This window comes from Vombatus ursinus, unplaced genomic scaffold, assembly GCF_900497805.2.
Source record: "Vombatus ursinus unplaced genomic scaffold, bare-nosed wombat genome assembly UNPS02006874.1, whole genome shotgun sequence".
Classification (NCBI taxonomy): Eukaryota; Metazoa; Chordata; class Mammalia; order Diprotodontia; family Vombatidae; genus Vombatus; species Vombatus ursinus.
Window position 1 is genome coordinate 6,857,410 of NW_020946652.1, and position 19,935 is coordinate 6,877,344.

The 19,935-nt window shown below is 48.0% G+C and overlaps 1 long non-coding RNA gene across 1 annotated transcript; it reads right to left on the reverse strand.

Annotated features, from left to right (window-relative positions):
* Positions 1-5,356: 5,356 nt before the first annotated feature.
* Positions 5,357-10,682, reverse strand: LOC114033294. Its single transcript, XR_003567956.1, has 3 exons — positions 10,606-10,682; positions 6,156-6,247; positions 5,357-5,548 (listed from the first exon to the last, which is right to left on the reverse strand). It is a non-coding gene; the product is annotated as an uncharacterized LOC114033294 (long non-coding RNA).
* Between the last annotated feature and the right edge of the window lie 9,253 nt (positions 10,683-19,935).

A 19,935-nucleotide genomic window follows, 5' to 3' on the forward strand; every position in this document is an offset into this window, starting at 1 on the left:
CCACAAAATTGTCCACCATCCCTGGGGGGCATGCGGCATTCCAACACTCTCCCTCGGTGACCCCTCACACCTGGCATCATTGGGCGTGTCTCCTGCCCACCGGCTGCTTTTCTGAGCATCATTTCTCACTGGAACTTTTGCACATGGCCTCTTTGGTCAGTCAACAAGCATTTATTAAGTGCCTACTATGTGCTGAGAGCTGAGGATACAAAGAAAGGCAAAAGATTGTCTCTGCTGTCCAGGAGGATATTCCTGCCACCTGGCCTTCACTCTCTTATCCATCCTAAACCATACCTGTAAATTGATATTCCTAAAATATGGATCACCCCCATCCTCAAAAGAAGATGCTTCTGGCACAGTATATGCAAGAGGCAGCCTAGAGCTGGCCACAAGCTGACTCCTGAGCTCCCCTTTCCAGTCTGATTCCAGATTGGACCTGAAGGCAGGGCCCTCTGATGGTACAGCCTCACTGAGCCTTCTCACTGGTCGTGGCTTTCAGCTGGGGACCTACAAGGGGGTGGCAAAACCATTTCCAGACATCTGGAGAGCATTTTCAACTCAGCTGCCTTGGCTTCTGGGGCCAGGAGGCCCTGCTCACACATTGCTCAGCTTTGTGAGTGACAGGGACCCCCGCCCCAGGATGCACCCACAGTCCCTCCAGAACCCCCTGGGGGGAATGTCCAGCATAGAGCCTGAGAATCGCAGCCTCTATTCTCTTTGTCTGTGTATGGCTGAAGTAGGAGGTTCTGCTCGGGCCTGATGGGCCTGCCCCCCTCCACTGTGTGGCCCCCCATGGCACCCCAATAGGCAGTGACCTGATGGATGTTTAAGACAGGCCATCTGCCCTCCCAAAGCTGGCAGAGAGCGGTGTCAAAGAGGCGCAGGCTGGCAAAGCCAAAATGTATCAAATCCCAAGGATTTCCCAGCTCACAAAAGTCTCCAGGCTTGACTTTTCCAGTCCTTTGTGGCCGTGAACCCTGGACTCCACAGGACCGTCAGGCCAGACTTTTCAGGCAGCTCCAAGCTCCATGTGGCATCCAGAGAAGCCATCCTGGGACTCCAATCTTTCCCAGAACCCAAGAGTGAACAGACTAGCATGATTTCTGTGATGACTCTGGGAAGGCATGGGGGTCCCACAACACCTAGCCAGCTGTTGCACCATAGGGAATGTCAGGAAGTGGGGGATGGGGGAGGTGATGGTGGGGGGAGAAGACATTTTGAGAGTCATTGAGGTAGACCCTGGAGCTAAGCGCTCCAAGCTTGCTCAGAGCCAGGGCACAGTAGGGGCCGCCAAACAATTCTACAGCTGCTCAGGCCAGGGCCTATTGGCATGGAAAGGGCCAAAGGCCTGAGGTGATGTCGTTAAAAAAAGGGCCTAGGCAGAATCACAGCGGCCAAGGTCCCTGGGGTGGAAAAGCAAGACTTGAGCACCTGGGCTGTCCTTGGTGTCCAGGCCCAGAAAGGGGAACTCTGGTCCTCATGGCCATGTGAATGAAGGGAGGGCTGTGTCAGAGAGCTTGCGAGCAGGAAGGTTGGTGGACAGACAGTCTGTACATGCAGCCCTTGCCCCTCTTAGCTATCTGAGAGCTGGAAAGCAAGCCTGTTGATGGTGGGGAGAGCATAAAAGGTCAAGTGCTTTAAATTGCCCGGACATCCCTCATTAAGTACATGTTTGAACTCTGGGAAGCATCTGGGAATCCTGGAGACCTGATTCCTCCCCCAAGTCCTGTGCTTCAAGTGTGACTGCGGCAGAGTATGTGTGTGTGTGTGTGTGTGTGTGTGTGTGTGTGTGCGCATGTGTGTGCGTGTGTGAGCTCAAGCATGTGCAAGCGGGGTGGGGTGGGGGAGCCCTCTCTCAGACAGCAAAAATGTCAGATTCCTGGGCAGCCAGGGGTCGGGGAGGGCCACAGCCCCTCTTCCAGGGTCCCTTCATTCGCAAGGTGCCCTGCTCCTTCTTTCCCAAGGTTCTGCCTAGAAGGGGAGGGGGCTTGTCCTCTCTTTTTACTCTTTCATCACTGTGTCACTCTCGTGTTATCTATCAGACTTCTCTATAGCACTCACCTAAAGGCACACAGCTCACCAGGGTCATCACAACCAGACTTTGCCGTCAATCACAATAAGAATCATCTTTATCTTCCCCAATTGATAAATGGTCAAAGGATATGAACAGGCAGTTTTCAGAAGAAGAAATCAAAGCTATCTATAGTCACATGAAAAAATGCTCTAAATCACTATTGATTAGAGAAATGCAATTTAAAACAACTCTGAGGTACTACCTCTCACCTATCACAGTGGATAATATGACAGAAAAGGAAAATGATAAATGCTGGAGATGTGGGAAAATTGGAACACTAATGTATTGTTGGTGGAATTGTGAACTGATCCAACCATTCTGGAGAACAATTTGAAACTATGCCCAAAGGGCTATAAAGCTGTGCATACGCTTTGACCCAGCAATACCTCTACTAGGTCTGTATTCCAAAGAGATCATAAAAAAGGGAAAAGGACCCAGACATACAAAAATACTTATAGCAGTTCTTTTTTGTGGTGGCCAAGAATTGGAAATTGAGGGGAAGCCCATCAATTGGGGAATGGCTGAACAAGTTGTGCTATATGAATGTAATGGAATACTATGGTGCTATAAGAAATGATGAGCAGGCAGACTTCAGAAAGACCTGGAAAGACTTGTATGGACTGATGCAGAGTGAAGCAAGCAGAACCAAGAGAACAATGTATACAGTAAGAGCCACGTTGTGCGATGACTGACTTCCACAGAAAGAACAGAGATCTGAATGCAGATGGAAGCAGACTATATTCATTTTTTTGCTTTTTTCTTTCTCTTGGTTTTTCCCTTTTGTTCTGATTCTTCTTTCACAACATGACTAATGTGGAAATATGTTTAACGTGATTGTACATGTATAGTCTGTATCAGATTACTTGCTGTCTTGGGAAGGGGGGAGGGAAGGGAGGGAGGGAGAAAAATTTGGAACTCAGAATCTTATAAAAGTGAATGTTGAAAACTATCTTTACATGTAATTGGAAAAAATACTATTAAGTGCAAAATAAATATATGAAGTGGTGGAAGTGAAAAAAAAATCATTATCATAACAATGGCCAGCATTTATCTGGGGCTTTGAGATGGCCACAATTTCACACACATTCACTTTCACCTTAGAGGTCTTGCTCTTATACCAGCTGTAGGCTCTGGGGTTCAGTGGGGTGGGGTGGGGTTCTGTGCTGAGGGGAGGGGGAGAGATGATACTTGACTGACACTGGTCAGCTCACATTTGGCATCTCTTATTCATTCCTACATTAAAAAAAAGATAGGAACATTTAAAGATAAGTTCAGGAGTTGACTTTCATCATAAAATTTTAACTCCCCCTCAAATAAATGTGGGAGTTAGTTCAGAAAAAGTCCAGAAAGAGAGCCTGTTTTTGACAAGGGGCATATAGTGTGGTGGAAAGGATGGGCGTCTGCCTCCTACCACCCACTGCCCCCAACTATGGCCACATCAGGGGCTCCTTCCCCTGCCAGCTAGGTCCTGCTCTACCCCCTACCTGTGAGCTCACTGTTCTGCAGTCTTGGACCAAGTGAGTCATGTCCTGGAATTCACTTGAGGTGAGCCCAAGGGTGACCATGACAGTGAAAGGCTGAAGGCTGAAGCCAGAGACAGCACAGAGAAGCACCCCCTCCCTGCCCCCCACCAAAGGGTGCTCCCTACTGGCTTCCCAGACAGTACCAAGCAGCAAATGGTCCTGGATGACCTGGGCCATGAATGTGGCCCTGCCTGCCATCCTCAGCTACCAAAAGACAAGCATCTTTGTTCTCTAGGGCAGGACTATCCCCCCCCCCCCCCGCCATGATTCCCTTTCCTTACAGATGACCTAGTGCCAGCAGTAGGGCTGAAGTAGCTGTTTCCATTACCTAATTGGGTTGGGAACCTGCAGAGAGGAAAGGAGAGGGAGAGTGGAGGGCAGGGTTTGGGGTGCTTCTAGATGCGCAGAGGCACCCCAAGATCATGGGAGAAAGCCCAAATCACGGCACGGATCTGCCTGAATGAATTCAACTCAGATCTTCTAGCCAGAGAAAAAGTTTATTAAAGACAAGCATATAGGCCAGATTCCAAAGGAACTCAAACATCAGTGATCTAAACAGGGGTTAAGGTGGTCAGGTGACACTGGGGCCTGGGGGCTAAGGTGGTCAGGCCAGGTGACACCCCTTATGGGCGGGTGTGGGGCCTCATCCTCTAGGGGCATGAGAAATTCCCAGCATCTGAGTGGGGGCTGGGATGGATAGGCCACATGAAGCCTGAGGACGGGTGGGCATGAGGGGTCTCAGTTTCTAGGCATGAGAACAGCTCAGTATCAGAATGGGCGAAAGGTGAGTCTCAAGTACAGACTGATTGGGGAGGGATCTAGGAGTAGCCAAGCAGCTTGGAGTGATGGGGAGGAGGGGTCTAAGGAGTGGCCAAGCAGTTTGGGGTGAGGGTAGGCAGGGTGTAGGGAGATCTGGATGGGGGTGGCCAGCAAGCTGGAGTGAACAGAATGCCTGGATCCCGGACCTTGTGGTGCCTAGCTAGGATTAAGGGTAAGAAATGGTCAAAGGCCACAGGAAGGTGAAACAATGGGAAAGCTCAGTTGAAGAGGGGAGGTGAGCCATTTGGAAAAGGGTCCAGGTGAGAATGAGAATAGATATTGAAGGGAGCTGGAAGGGAGAGTTTGCTTTCAAAGGGCTTTTAAAGAGAAATAAGGCAGTTTCTAAAACTTTAAGGGTTTCCTGGGACCGGTCAACAAAACTGAAGCCAGGTTCTTTTTGTCAAAGAGAAATAAGTGAGTCTACAAGGAATCTAAAAGTTTTAAGGTTTTTCTGGGAATTGTAGGTAAACCTCTTCAAGAGGAGAGAGGAGAGGAAATAGATGGAGAGAGAGAGAGAGAGAGAGAGAGAGAGAGAGAGAGAGAGAGAGAGAGAGAGAGAGAGAGAGAGAGCAGGGAAGGAATCTTGCTGTCCTCAGGCTCAGTGGGCTCACTCACTCTGACCCAGTTATTAACCGGTACATTGGAAGGGCTTTCAGTGCTTTTGAAAAGAGTTTTCACCTCAGCCATATCCAGATGGTTAATGCTCTCCAAGAACAACAGAAGGGCTGTCCTTTGGAAGCAGGCTAAAGTCAGTGAGCCAGTGGAAGTCTTTGTTTCCAAGGTCTCTATTTCAATACTTAGGGAAGCTGTGATTCCATTGGCATGGCTGTACCCTATCTCCCTGCCCCCATACAGGTCAAGTCCCATTGAAGCCTTAGTAAATAGTCTAGAAGTTGCTTAGGCTGAAAAAAAACCCAACCGATTTCCTGGTGACCAACCCTCTGGTGATTAGTTCTCTGACCTAACCTGGGCTGGTCCTTAGCAGCTTGTCAGGGTAGTAGAGATCCAGATCTGAAGCCAACCCAGCTTGGGAGGCCTGACTGGAGTTGGTGCTCTGCTGGCCCAGCCAGGGAGACCTGGGATCACCTGCACACACAAGGAAGGACCTTGGAGGACATCCATGGGAGGACCCCTAGACAAGAGGGGAAACCAGAATTTGAGAAGCCTGAAATGTCAACAAAGGTGTCTTTCCCCAACTCTATTTCCCTCCTTTTCTAACTAATCAGAGGGCCCTTCAGGCTGTGCCATCTTGCCCTTGAACTTTCAGCAGCGAGCCCAGGGACATCATTTCTTTGGCCTTTTGCCCTCAGCTGGGGCTCTGGCTGTCCCAGAAGCCCTTCTGCTTTCTGTCCCTGGAGTTAGATATGTTTTGAGCTAAAAGGAAGAATGAAGAAAAAAGGAGATGATGTCTGCATGAAAGGTGACCACGCTGGCAGTTATGGACAGCAGCAGCTTAGGATACAAACCCATGGGTACAGCCTTCCACAGAAAGATAAGATCACCAATAATAGCTAACATTGGTAGAGTGGGTTCAAGTTGGCCAAGTTTCTTCTTCATATATATGTGTGTGTGTGTGTGTGTGTGTGTGTGTATTAACTCATTTGATCTTGACAGTAACCCCTTGAAATGAGTGTTATTGCTACCCTCCTTTTGCAAATGAGGAAACTGAGACAGAGAGAGGCTAAGCTGCCTTACCAGGATCTCACCGCTGATAAGAGAAGATTCAAACCCAGGCCTACCTCACAGACTTGAAGTCAAGTGCTCTATGCATTCCACCACGCAGCACTTCATAAAATGTCAGGAGCAGATAAACTGGGCCAGCCACCGCCATCTGTGGGCAGACCAAAGAGAAATTAGAGCCAAGCACCTTCCCTCAGTAAACAATCCTCTCAGGGTGCCTGAGTGGGAGGTTTTTATTTGTTTCCTTTCTCTTCCCAGTCAAAGTGCGGGATCACAGAGACAGGAAGAAAACCTGGAGAGAGTAGTGTCCCCCCAAAACCCAGAGAGGAATGAGCATCCAGGAGGAGAGGGTTCGGGGAGTCTCATCTCACTCTTGACCTCGTTTTGGTGTGGCTGCTGGACTTGGAATCAGGGAAAGCTGACTTCTAATCCTGTCTCAGAAATTCCCTAGACTTCTCTGGGCCAATCACTTGACATCTCTCTGCCTCAGTTTCCTCATCTATTAGATGAGAATAGTAATAGCACCCCCCTCACAGGGTTGTTATGAGAACCAAATGAGTTATATAAAGCACTTTGCAAATCTTAAACATCTGTACAAATGCTAGATATTCCGTTATTATTATTTGGTTCTCCTAATGGGATGAAAAATGAACACCGCTAGCAAGTATGAGAGGAGCAAAGGCCCAAACTATCTTCAGGATAGCTTCTTGTCCTAGGAAGAAGCCTCTCTCATCCAGGAACCTGCCAATAAGGAGCCCTAGAATTGGAGGAGGGGAGCCTCTCAGCCCCCTCCTCACGAGCCATGCTGGGACTTTCCAAACAAGAGAAGCACGTTCTTATGGAAGGGTCTCCTGGGGATTGATTTAGTAACTCACAGATTTTTGTGTCATCATCCAAACCTATATCCTGCTTAAGCTGGGACAGGAGGAAAGACCTGGTAATATTGCTCTATGGGGTGAAATCGGGAAGTGCCAAACCCAGAGTCTGAGCCTCCAATGAGCTGCTGTAGCTATCGGCTACCAGTTTCCATCAAATAGTAATTATTTAGGCACAGACTGGACTCTGAGCCTCTAGGCTCCTTTACAGTTCAGAGAGGCAGGGATTTGTTGAACAAGGGCTGGCATCAGTTTAGCAATGTAGGGCTTGCCAAGCACTCTGCTTTCTTTATCTCACTGCTTCTCATAACAACTCTGAAGTTTAAACAATGCAAGTTCTATTATCCCCATTTTCCAGAAGAGGAAATCTAGTCTTTGAGAGTTTGTGGTTTTAGTTCCATCGCAAATAAGTGGCAAACCAGGTCTTAGGTTTAGACCCTAACCCCACCTCCTTCTGCTGCCCCTAAAGACTCTGAAAATGGCAAGAGCTGAGGATGAGAGGTGAGTGGTCTCACCTTTACTTATGAAGGTTCTTTTCACTTAGCTGTTTCTACTAGAGCCATAACGAGGGTGGGGTAGGTGGGGCTTCTCCTGGGATGAAGAGTTTATAGAACTCTGAAAGGCCCTGTACTTCTTCAGCATTGGAGAAACAGAGGCTGGCCACTTTCTCTCCACTTCAGCCACTCTCCAGGTGAGCTCCTGCCCTCTTCTTCCCATTATTTGCCTCTAAAGCCAGTCTTTGCCAGAGAGTTGGGGGGGAGGAGAGAGAGAGAGAGAGAGAGAGAGAGAGAGAGAGAGAGAGAGAGAGCAACTGTTAAGTGTACATGCAGTGTTGACCTATGAGTGAAGGTTGGCAATACCTGAGCCCAGCAGATGTTAGCAGAAAAAAGTTTGCTACTATGGGACAAGTGCAGGTTGTCCCCCAGAAGAAACAATGTAATGAGGAGCAGAGCTATCCTACCAGGATCAGAGATGAAGGGCCTGGGAGAAACAATGTACCCAGCAGAGATTTGTTGCCCAGCCTTGATTTCATTCTGCAGTTTTTCATCTACCTAGTCATCAAAGGAACAGCTGCAGATCTCTCCACTACCATCTCCTCTGGTGGAGTGGCTAGGAAGCCTCTCTCAGAGAAGGAGAGCTACAGCTCTTTTAACGCATAGCCTCAGGCTATAGGTCACTTCCCCAAGTCAAGTAGCTGCCAATATAGGCCAGGGTCATTCTGCAGACAAAGATGAAGTCTAATCTTTTTGGCTTGGTGTCTGAGACTGATCCAAAATTCATGTCCACAACAATTTGTGGACCTTTGTAACTCCTCAAATGTGCCCCCTTCTCTCTTCTGACACCCCTCTGGTGCAAACCCTCATTACCTGACGCCTAGATTATTGCCATGGCTGCTGGGGGGAAGGGGGTGGTCTACCTGCCCCAAGTCTCTTCCCACTCCGATCCGTCCAATCTGCCACTAAAGTGATTTTCCTAAAGCCTAACCATGTCATGCCCCTACTCACTAAACTCCATGGCTCCCTACTACCCCCAGATCAAATACAAAATGCTTCATTTGGTATTCAAAGCCCTTTATAATCCAGCCCCCTCTTACCTTTCCCATCTTCTTACATCTCACTCCCCAACATGAACTCTTTGATCCAGAGACTCTGGCTTTCTGCCTGTTCCATGAATAAGACCCTCCATCTCTCAGCCCTCCCCCCCCCAATTCTCAGCATGTTTCTCCATGCCTAGAACGCATTCCCTTCTCTGCTCTGACTACTGATGTCCCTAGCTTTCTTTAAGTCCCAACTAAAATCTCTTTTTTATTTTTTCACTTTTACTTCCCTAATCCCTCTTGTAAAAAATTTTATTTATATCTTTAAATATTTCCCAATTACATGTAAAATTTTTTTAACAATCATTTTTTTTTAAATTTTGAGTTCCAAATTCTCTCCCTCTGTCCTTGAGGGAGATAAGCAATTTGATATTGTCTATCCCCTGTTAATTCCAGTGCTTTCCCTCTATTAATTATTTCCTATTTATCTGACATATTGCTTAATTTGCGTATGTTTGTTTGCCTGTTGTCTCCCTCATTTGATTATGAGCTCCTTGAGGGCAGGGATGCCTTTTGCCTTTTTTTGTATCTCCAGTGCTCAGTTCTGTGCCTGGTACATAGTAGACCCTTAATAAATGTTGATTGGTTGATTGAAATAACAATCTGACTTAATGTAAGAAATTCCTTGTGATTCTTTTTACATCCCTTATGGTGATCCTACTGTTCCCCAAATCTACTTCAGGGACATTATTTAAATTAAAACAAAACAAAACCATGAACTCTAGTGGCTTGGCCACTAATATGAGCCTTGATCTCAAGGTTTTCTTTGACTGGCATGTGAATGAGGTGAAGGCAAGAACCAAAGCTAGGCAAAGATTCGAGGACATTACCATCCAACCCCTTGGTCCACAGGCCTGCCTTCACCGTCCAGATTTGTCAGTGACCAAACTCCTTTGGTTGACCAGAGTGGTGCCGTTTCCTTACAGTATAAATAATCCTCACCATAATAACAATGAAAGCAATTTCTTTTAGTCATTGACCTAGGTGCCCAAAGTGTTCTTCATGGGCAAGGAAGTGCTTTCAAATCTGTTATTTGCTGGTCCCTGCTTAGCCTAATTCCACAATCTCATTTGACACTGTCTCTTCCTTCTACTACAATAGCTGCTGGGGGCTGGGAGGTGGGGTCTCCCTGCCTCTTCTCTTCCCACTCCAGTCCATCCTCCAATCAGCTGTCAAATTCACCTTCCTATAGGGCAGGACAGACCAAGTTACCCCACCCCATCCTCAGTCACTCCAGGGTCAAATAGAAAATCCTCTGTTGGGTTTTGAAAGTCTTTCATACCCTGGCCCTTCCTCTCCACCATGGATTGTGCAGTCCAGTGACACCAAGCTCCTGGGAGGCTGTTTACCCCACCAGACACTCCACCTCCCAGCTCAGTTCACTGGCTCTGTGGGTCCTGTAGGCCCCGGCTCTTCTCCCTCCTCATCCCTGCCTCCTGGATTGCCTTCCTATGGGTCTCAGTGAAAAGCCTATCTTCTCCAGGAAGCCCCTCCCACTCCCCATTAATGCCGGAGCCTTCCTGCTCAGATCACTTTACACATGGTTTTATACGTGGCCTCCCCCCGCCCCCTCAATTAGACTGTGAGCTCCTGGAGAGCTGGCGTCATGTTTTGCCTTCCAATGTGTCTCCAGTGCTGAGCACAGTGCCTGGTGTGCAGAAGGTGCTCAGTGAATGCTTGTTGATTTGACTTTGATGAGTCTCTCTTGCCATGAGGGGGAAAGGCCAGAGGGACAGAATGAAGGGCTGGCTGGCTGTCGGGCCTGAGAGGGGCAAGGCCCTTTGGGGACCTGCCAGGCAAGACAGAGGGCACAATTTACCTTGGCAGCCTGCACAGAAAAGAATGATGCAATTTAGTAAAACCTCTCCTTCTCCCCTCAAAACATCCTAGCCAATGGGACGCGTGTGTTCCCTGGATTCAGTCCAAGGAGCAGCTCCTGGTTCAGTCAGGCTTTTCCCTTTCCTCTTCCTCTGGCTAGTACTTTTTTCTCTAAACCAAAGCCGTAAGCACCCTGGGAGCCCACCTCTGATTACCCACCTTTACTTCTCGAGGCTTCCTGCCCTGGCCTTTCCTCCCAGCTGGCTTGTTTATTTTTCCCTCTCCTTTGGGACTTCTTCAGGGCCCAGGCCCAAAAGAGGAAATTCTTTCCTCAGAACCAACAGCATCTCCCCAAACCCTCCAGCAAACCCCCATGAGGCCAGGCCACTGGACAAGTGACAGTGACTCCCTTCCTCCCAGGCTTCAGCAGTTGTCCAAGGGCAAGCAGCTTCCTGAGGTAGGCTCAGAAACCAGTTCAGCTCAGCCTCAGAGCTGGCAGCTGGTACTAGCTGCAGCTCCTGCAGTCCGTTAGCTCAGCCTAACATCTTCCTGGAACATGACAGGAAATCAGAGGAGAGGCCAGGTAATGAGGCAGGAAAGACCAGACGCACGTCCTGAGTGCAGTTTAAACCAAATCAGAAAAATGGCCTCTCCATCATCATGAAGAGCTGCCCAAGCCAGCCCTTGCACATAATTAGGATGCCTGCTAGAACCTGGGAGGGGGGTGTTCTGATGGACCCATCCCCCTACTTTGGGGAAGAGCAGGCAGAAGAGATCCTATGTCCATTCATGAACACTCTGAGACTGGCTTTCTCTACACTCCTTCTCTCGTCTGGGAAGTGAGGAGGGGAGAAAAACCCACTGGTACAAAGTGACCCATGTGCCTAGAGATAATGAGATTTGCTCATGAAGTTTCAGTCCATGGCAAAGGGCCAGTTGGATTTGGTGGAATCAATTAGCCCCAGGTCCCAGGTGAGCCCTCGTGGTGATGGCTGTCCATGCTGCTGATGCCAATTCCACTTGCCTGACACTGGCCAAAGGTGGGCAGGCAGAGAGGAATGTGATTGGTTGAAGAGAAGAGTGTAGGAACCTTGGAAGGTTAATGAAGGCAGGTGAAATGGTACCCTGCTGTTGAAGCCTGGCACCCTCCCCTCCCTGGCCACCTGGAGAAAACTATGAGATCCAGATTCATGCCCTGGATGGGAAAATACACATACTCACTTGCCTGTTGGGAAAAGGAAGGGCACACAAATGATAGGAGTGTCCCTGAAAAGCTCTGGGCATTGACAGGTAGAGATGGTGGTTCCACAGATCCATGGACCTTGGGCCTGGCAAATCTGCTCTGCTTCAGGAGATAGGAGCAGGAACAGCGATACCAAACCATACACTGTGTGCCCAGACCCACTGGGAGGTTCGCAGGAGTGAAAAAGCCCTGGGGAAGTTGGCTTGGTACTTAGTCCATGAAGGATGGCTGGGTGAGTGGGGGAGGCTGGGTTGAACCTGCAACCCCAGGGGCCTGCCTCCTTTCTAGGTTGGAGTGGTATGCAGTCTGGGGTCGGGGGGTGACTCAGGAATGCCCACAGTTGGTGCATTTGTTTTATTTATATTTCTCATCTCTAATATTCTGATGAAAGTTTTATACACTATTTCATAAGTGAAAAAATGAAGACGTATACAACTTGCAGCTTAATGAAGGGGGAAAGCCAATAGGATAGGGGCTGGAGCCATAAGATCTAATTTGGTAACCCAACTCAGGACCAATAAAACTAGATATCAGTGCCTACCAAGAGATGACACAAGGAGGAAAGAGGTGAACAGCTCTCAGAGAGCCAGAGAGAGCTTGGTGGCTACCCAGAGCATGCTCTGCTCTTAGATGGTGGCCATAACAGAGGAGGGTGGGTATTTGATTGAGAGCACCTGGTCCTCAATGGACAGGGTTGGGCTATAGCTGCCACTTGTGGGGGCTGCCTGTGGCATTGCTTTAAATGGGAATTTTAAGTCTACATAGAGTAGCTAACAAATTTCCTGTAACTGGAATTCTGATCATTTTTGTGCAATTTTTAAATTTCATTTTTCCCTTGGGAATCCTCCTTGCTAAAGCTACCCAACCTTATTACTTTTCACGATCATGTGCTTAAGTGCTGATGACACCCATGACCTTCCTGTAGACATGTGAATACAAAGGAAGACCAAATAAGCAGAAGACATATTCAGGCCATTGGCAAGGCATAGGAAGATGCCTGTACACATTGTTGGTGGTTCAGAGCTTTGGCAGGAAGCCCTGGTTCTCACCCCCACTGCGACTCCCCCACATGCTGCCACTTGGACCGACTCCTCCAGAGGCTGACAATCAGAGGGCAGTGAAGCCACAGGGCATTGCGTTGGTCTGTCCCAATGAGTGCTGATCGGCAGGTGCCAATAGCCCGATTAGTCTTGAAAAGGAGGGACAGTGGATTTGATTCAATGAGCCTCTGGACACACCAAAGCTGACAGCAGAGAGCAAGGCCCAGGATGGAGCAAAGCAGCTTCTCCCATGCAGGTTGTGGGCACCAGACGTTGGACCACCAATGGTAGCCCAGGCCAGAGAGCAGGAGGCCAGAAGTGAAGGACAAGCCATGGAGGACAAAGGCTTGTCAGCTGGCAGTCCCAGCAGTCTGATGCAAAGACTACCCCATTAGAACATGACGGGAGGCAGAACGCTATTCTGGCATCCATGTAGACTGGATGGCCACACATGACCTGAGAGTGCTTGAGACAAGGCTTGGGGAGGTAATTTGTCAGACACTGGACAAGACCACACTGGCTACAGGAGTGAAGATGTGGTTAGGAGGGGGCTGCCCAAGACCCCAGACAAGCTAAGCTGGCCCCATCGATGGCCCTTCCAGGGGCTTTCTACCTAGATTTAGGGCCACATGCAGCAGTAACCATGAAGGCTGACAGTGGAGAAAACGTCCCAAGTGGTGTTCGCCTCCAAGAGAGAAGGAACACCTGCACTATGAGCTTGAAGTCTCTGGAGGAAGGAGTAGGGGTCAACAGAAAGGTCAGAGGGTCAGAGGGTCATCGATCCAGAGCTTCCAGAACACTTGGAGGTTATTAATCCAACCCCCTTATCTTACAACCTCCCCAACAAATGGTCATCTGGTCTCTGCTTTCAGACCTCCAGGGAGGGGAAGCCCACCCATGGGCCCCATAGCAGCCTGTGTCCCTGGGAGAGCGCTTGAACCTGCCCTCCAGCCTGGATCTGCCTCCTTGCCTCTGCCCCGCCTCCCCCGCATTGCTCCAGGCTCAGGAGGTTCTGAATCATGGATCCTTAGAGAGCCCCCACCCTCCTCCTGGAGCAGGAGCAAGGGCCCTGGGCTTCCTCCCACCCAGACAGGGCTGGGGCTGCTCAGAGTAGCTTGGACCTGTTGGGTCAGAAGGACACTTCTCACTTAGACCTGCTGCTTCTCGAGGGTACAGCTTCAGAGCCTGCCTCAGCACCTGCGGCCCACAGAGCCAACGACCTCCCTAGCCTTGGAGCCCCAGAGAATGTGAGGGCTTGAGAATGCCCAGACTACGAGACAACATTACGCTTGGAGGACCCACAGGTCACTTCTCAGGCTCAAACCTCTCCCAGCTGTAAACCCTCCTGTGATTTATGAAGGAAAGAAACCAGGTGGCTGGCAGTCATCTCTCCTGGGACAGACTGATATTTTAGCATTAGCTGAGAGAGTGATACATTTCACATGGCAAGTTAACCTCAGCCCATCACAGTGGAGTTGCCCCATTTGTCTGAGTCAAGTTTTTCATTTGTTATGGGCCCGGGATGGGAGAGGCTGCATATGTTTGGGTGTTAGCTCCCAGGTGGCCACCCTTGACTCTTGTCCTGCCCTCCTGGGAGAGCTCACCCATCTCCTTCATGGACTCAGACTGTGGAACCCAAGAGTTCAGAACCATTCTCCCAATCCTGCGGCCGCAACACTTGTTTTCTGGAGGCAGGAAGGGACGGCACCACCCCCAGAGCAGACCAGTCACTGTGTCCCCACTCTGGGGACCCTGTTTTCGTTGCTCTGAACTCTTTGGGATAGCTTGAGTGAGAGTTAGTTTATGAGGCTGAGGTTCTGCCCTTGGGCATGGCCTGCTATGCCACCCAGGGCCAAGGACTAGCTTCCTTAAACACAAACTTGCCACATCTTTGAGGTGCTGCTGAGCATAAAAATGCCCATTCCATTGGCCACAAGGAGAACTGAATGAGGGACTATGGATGGAAGGGCATGAGTGCATCAGAACCACTGGGAAACCTGCCGGCCCTGATGATTGTAGGCCAACAGGTCACAATCCCACAGGGAAGGCAGTGCTTCCCAGTATAATCAAATTAATGAGTCAGCATTTATTAAGCACCTACTATTCACCAGATACTGTGCTAAGTGACGAGGATACAGACACAAATGTGAGACAATCCCTGCCCTCAGTGAACTACCATTCTAACAAGAGGAGATGACAAATGGAAGGAAGTGAGGGCCTGGGAAAGCATTCAGAGTCTGAGGAGAAGCAGAGATGATGGCTGGAGCTACAGGGAAGCCAGCCACCATGGGCTGTCCTGTGGCGCAGCAGTGGTCTTGTTGTTTTGGTTAATCTGGGCCAGAGCAAAAGCAAGAGGTGGGATGCAGGGGAAGAAGGGGATGTACAGGTAACAAGAAAAATAGCAAGAGGCCCATGTTGGGTAGAGCCTGGCTCTCCAGGGGACAGATGGGGTCTGTGAAGCAGAGTCTGCTGAGGTAAGTGTAGTGACTTAGGTGGGTGTCCCACGGAGCACCCATTTATCAATATGGAGGAAGGAAAGTAGGGTGGGAAAATCACTGAGGACACTAGTCATGTGGGCACCTCTGGGGATGGAAGAGTCTGGGGTTTTCATAAGAATCTAAGAGATGTTCATGACTTTTTAAAAATCCAATTTTATTTTATTTTTAGTTCTGGATTTTCTCCCTTTCCCTTCTCTCCCCTACCAATGTAAAAAGCAAAAACAAAACCCATCACAAATATGTATAGTCATGCAAGACAAATTTCCATATTAGTCATGTAAAAAAGAGTGTGTGTGTGTGTGTGTGTGTGTGTGCTTCAAGCAGCAGTGTCCATCATTTCTCTAGTTTGAGATGCCTAGCAGATTTCATTATGAACCCTCTAGAAACATGAGCTAATTATTTAGTCCACCAGAGTTCCTAAGTCTTTCAAAGATGTTTGTCTTTATAATGTTGTTATTTCATAAATTAGTCTCCTGGCTCACTTCACTTTGTAACAGGGCATATACAAGTCCCTCTAGGTTTTTCTGAAACCATCGCCTTCATAATTTATTATAGCACAATAGCATTCCATCATATATAACGTGTGTATATCTAATGCATATGTGTCATGTACTTGTTCAGCCATTCCCCAATGGATAGGCATCCCCTCAGTTACCAATTATTTGCCACCACACAGAGAACCGCTATAAATCATTTTGTACATATGGGTTCTTTTCCTCTTCTTTTGAGCTCCTTAGGGTGGGGATCTAGTAATGGCGTCACTAGACCAAAAGGTATACACAGCTCAATAACTTTTCAAGGGAAGCTCCAAGTTGGATTCCAGAACGGCTGGACCAGTGTGTGACCTTCTGCCAACCGTACATTAGTGTATCTGTTTTCCCACAATACCTACAGCATTTGTCATCATAGCAAATCTGATCTCTATGAAGGGTACCTCTGCATTGTTTAAACTGGCATTTCTCTAACTATCAGTGATTTAGAGCATTTTTTCTTGTGTCTATTTATAGCTTGGATTTCTTCCTCTGAAAATTGTCTATCCATATCCTTTAACCATTTATCAATTAGGAAATTCAAACGAATTTGAAACAGTTCCTCATATATTTTATACATGCGACTTTTATGAGAGAAATACTGCAAAGATTTTGTCCCAATTTCCTGCTTCTCTTCTAATTTTTAGCTTCATTGGTTTTGTTTATGCAAAATCTTTTTAATCAAAACGGTCCATTTTGCCCTCTGTGATCTTCTGTATCTCTCAACTGGTTCTGAACTCTTACCCAAGCCATAGATCTGACAGGTAATTTCTTCCAAGCGCCACTAATTTGCTTATGATGATGTCACCCTTTATGTGCAAATCATGTACCTATTTGGAGCTTGTCTTGGTATATTGTATGAGATATTGGTCTATACCTAGTTTCTGCCAAGCTGCTTTCAGTATTTCCCAATAGTTTTTGCTTAATAGTGAATTTTTGCCCCAATAGCTGGGATCTTTGAGTTTATCAAACATTAGGTTTCTGTGCTCATTTGCTTCTGCAAATCTTTCCCACTGATCTTTTCCACTGATTAACTTATTTATTTATTTATTTAGTGAGGCAATTGAGGTTAAGTGACTTACCCAGAGTCACACAGTTAATGAGTGTTATGTGTCTGAGACCAGAAACCTCTTTATTTCTTATCCAGTACCAAATTGGTTTTTTATTTTGTTTTGTTTTAGCATACTACAACTTTGTAGAATGGTTTGAGATTGGGATGTATAGTGTTCAGGAGGACTAGAACTTCTGGTGTGAGGGGGGCTGAAAAGGGGGGCTCATCTGCCTTTGTGGTCCACCTGCCACCCAACTCTCGAATGTGACTCCAGGAAGCTGTAGCACACACTGCAGCCACACCCCAATAAACCGTCTCGGCAGATGGGCTAAACCAGGATTCGGGTAACCAACGGGCCTCAAACCTGTCGGTGAGTCGGGCGTGTCTACCCCAAGCACGTGAAGACCCTCCCCAGGAATGGGTGGATGAGAACAATGTGTTACACAGCCACGAAGGCGGCTGAAGCAGGATGCTGTGGAGAGCTTAGAGCTTGGTCTGACGTGAAAGACACCAACGTCACCTACCTCATCCCAAGCCACTGCCAGTCACCTGACTCTTGTCCTGCCACTGGACTTTGATGGCTCTGGAGGACAGAGTGAGGCTGAGGACTTTGTGTAGCTTGGCCTCCCTTCAGCCCAGTGATGTCATTGATCCTTCAGAGTGAGGGACAGCCAACGACCGCTGGGCCGCCCCCCTTCCCTCGATATTCTTGAACTCTGCTTTCTCCACATGAGTCGTGTAGCTCTCTCTGTAATTTTTTGGTAGGTTGATTGGTCTAGTACTGAAGAAATAAATTAATTTAGGTAATATGGTCATTTTTATTATATTGGCTAGACATACCTGTGAGCAATTAACATTTCTCCAATTATTTGGATCTGTCTTTATTTGTGCAGAGTGTTTTATAATTGTGTTCATTAGCTGTGTGTGTCTTGGCAGGTATTTTATGCTGCCTCTAGTTATTTCAAATGGAAGTTCTATTTCTTCCAACCGGATTTTGTTGGTAATACACAGAAATGCTGATAATTTGTGTGGGTTTGTTTTGTCTCCTACAACCTTGTTAAACTCGCTAAGTGTTTAATTAGTTTTCAGTTGCCTCTCCAGTGTTCTCCATGTAAACCATCATATCTTCTGTAAAAAGCAATCATTTCATGTCCTCTTTTCCTGTACTTATTCCTCCCCTTCCTTTCTTCTTGCCATAATGCTGTAGCCAGAATTTCTAGTACTCTATTGAATAGTAAAAGTGAAAACAGGTGTTTGCTTTACCCAGGAAGAGGAGGGAGGATAGGGACAGGGAGAAAGAGGAGATAAGCAAAGAGGGGAGGAAGAAGGAGAAGAGGGTCGGGAACAGTGAGAGGAAGACAGAAAATCAAGAGGCTGTGAAGGAGAAAGAGAGGAGGAGGAGAAGGCAGAGGAAAAGAGAGCAATTGGGTGAGAACACCCAGAGGAATAAGTACAAAAACAATAATACCTTAACTGTCTGGTTGATTTGTGACTGAGCTCCCGGCAGTCCTGGGAAGACATCCAGAGAAGCAACTGAGGAGGGAGGGCGCGTGGGAGGTGCCAGGAGCCCTGGAGACACTTAAGGAGAGAACAGGAGCCCTGAATTTGCTCAAGAATGATTACAGGAGCAACCAGGACTGAGGGCCCGGCAGACAGAGGGGCTTCCTGCCACTCGGTGCTACCCACGTTTTCTTCAAAAATGAAGGAACACAGACATAGACATTTCACCATCTCCAGGGCAGACAAGGCTCCCCGTTTGCACGTGTCCATGAGTCTATACTTCACTAATCTGTGACTTTGTTAACCGGGGTCTTCCCTCCATTGGCACAACCTTCAAGGCTTGATTGATGGTCTTGGGGTGTATGGGGTGTTCGGGGGAACGAGAGCCTCTGATGCAAGGGTTGTTCATCCACCTTTGGGCTCCACCTCTCACCCAACTCTCACCTGTGACTCCAAGACGCCGTAGCATGGGCAGCAGCCACAGCCCAGTAAACTGTGTCTGCAGATGGGCTAAATCAGGTGGAGGGTAACCGAGAGGCATCAAAGCTGTCAGCAACTTAAGGGGATATCTACCACAAGCACGTGAAGACCTCCCCCAGCAGAATATTGGATGAGAACAATTTGTTCCAAGGGCCATGCAGATGGCTGAAGCGGGCACCAGGGAGAGCTCAGAGCTTGGTTAGATACGGAAGACACCAAGGTCATTCCCTGAATCCTGGGCCACCACCAGTTGTCCTGACTCTTGTCCTGCCACTTGGGAAGAGAAAGTGAGGCTGACTGCTTTGTGCAGCTCTGCCTCGCTTCAATCCAATTCAGGCACAAGTCAGGACATCGCCTAGTGATGTCATTGGTCCTCTTCAAAAACAAAGGATGAAGAACAAGACATGGTCTTGGAGAGGTGCCTGTGGCCAAAAAAAAAGTCCATCTCCCCACAGTGAGTCTGGGGCTGAGCCTCTCTGACCTTGTCCTCGCTGGTCCTTGGATGGCCCAGAGCCGGACACTAGACTCCAGATGTCCTCTGGCCAGCATGGGATGTCATAGACCTTTCACTTATCTTGTTTGGAATGAAAGCCTGCTACAGGGTGAATCAGCCCTGATGAGGTTAGAGTCCAAGGCTCCTACCATTTCCCTTCCCAGCTATGTTCCTTCAACTCCTTAGGACCTTCTGTACTTGGCCAAGAGAACGTGGCCAACTGTCTGCATCCTCGAATATATGCATCCGATTACCAGCTTCCTACAAATCAGAGAGGGATTCTATGAACTCAGCATTTATTCTTGAGAATCTAACAGCCCCCCAAATGCAAACAAACATGCATTCCTCCAATGAGGGTGGAGATCTGTTGTGAATAGGAATAAGTATATAGCATCCTCTTGGGGCTCACTTGCTAACTCACACAAGAACTTGTAGGTTGTGGCCCTAGAGGAGTGATTGCTACCTTAGGTTACGCTGGCAATCATGTAGGTGACTAGCCTCCTAATACTATAGTTCATGTGCCCCTACTAGTGTGATTCCCCTTAATAATTAGTCAGTAAATCAATTAGCTTTTAGAAAAGTCATTTACTCCAATGGTATAGCAAGACCAGTGGTCACAAAGCACCTTCCCTAAAACACTGGAGTGTATCTTCCCACAAATACACATAGAGTACATGGGAGGTAGTAGAGTGGGCATGAATTTAAATTAAAATG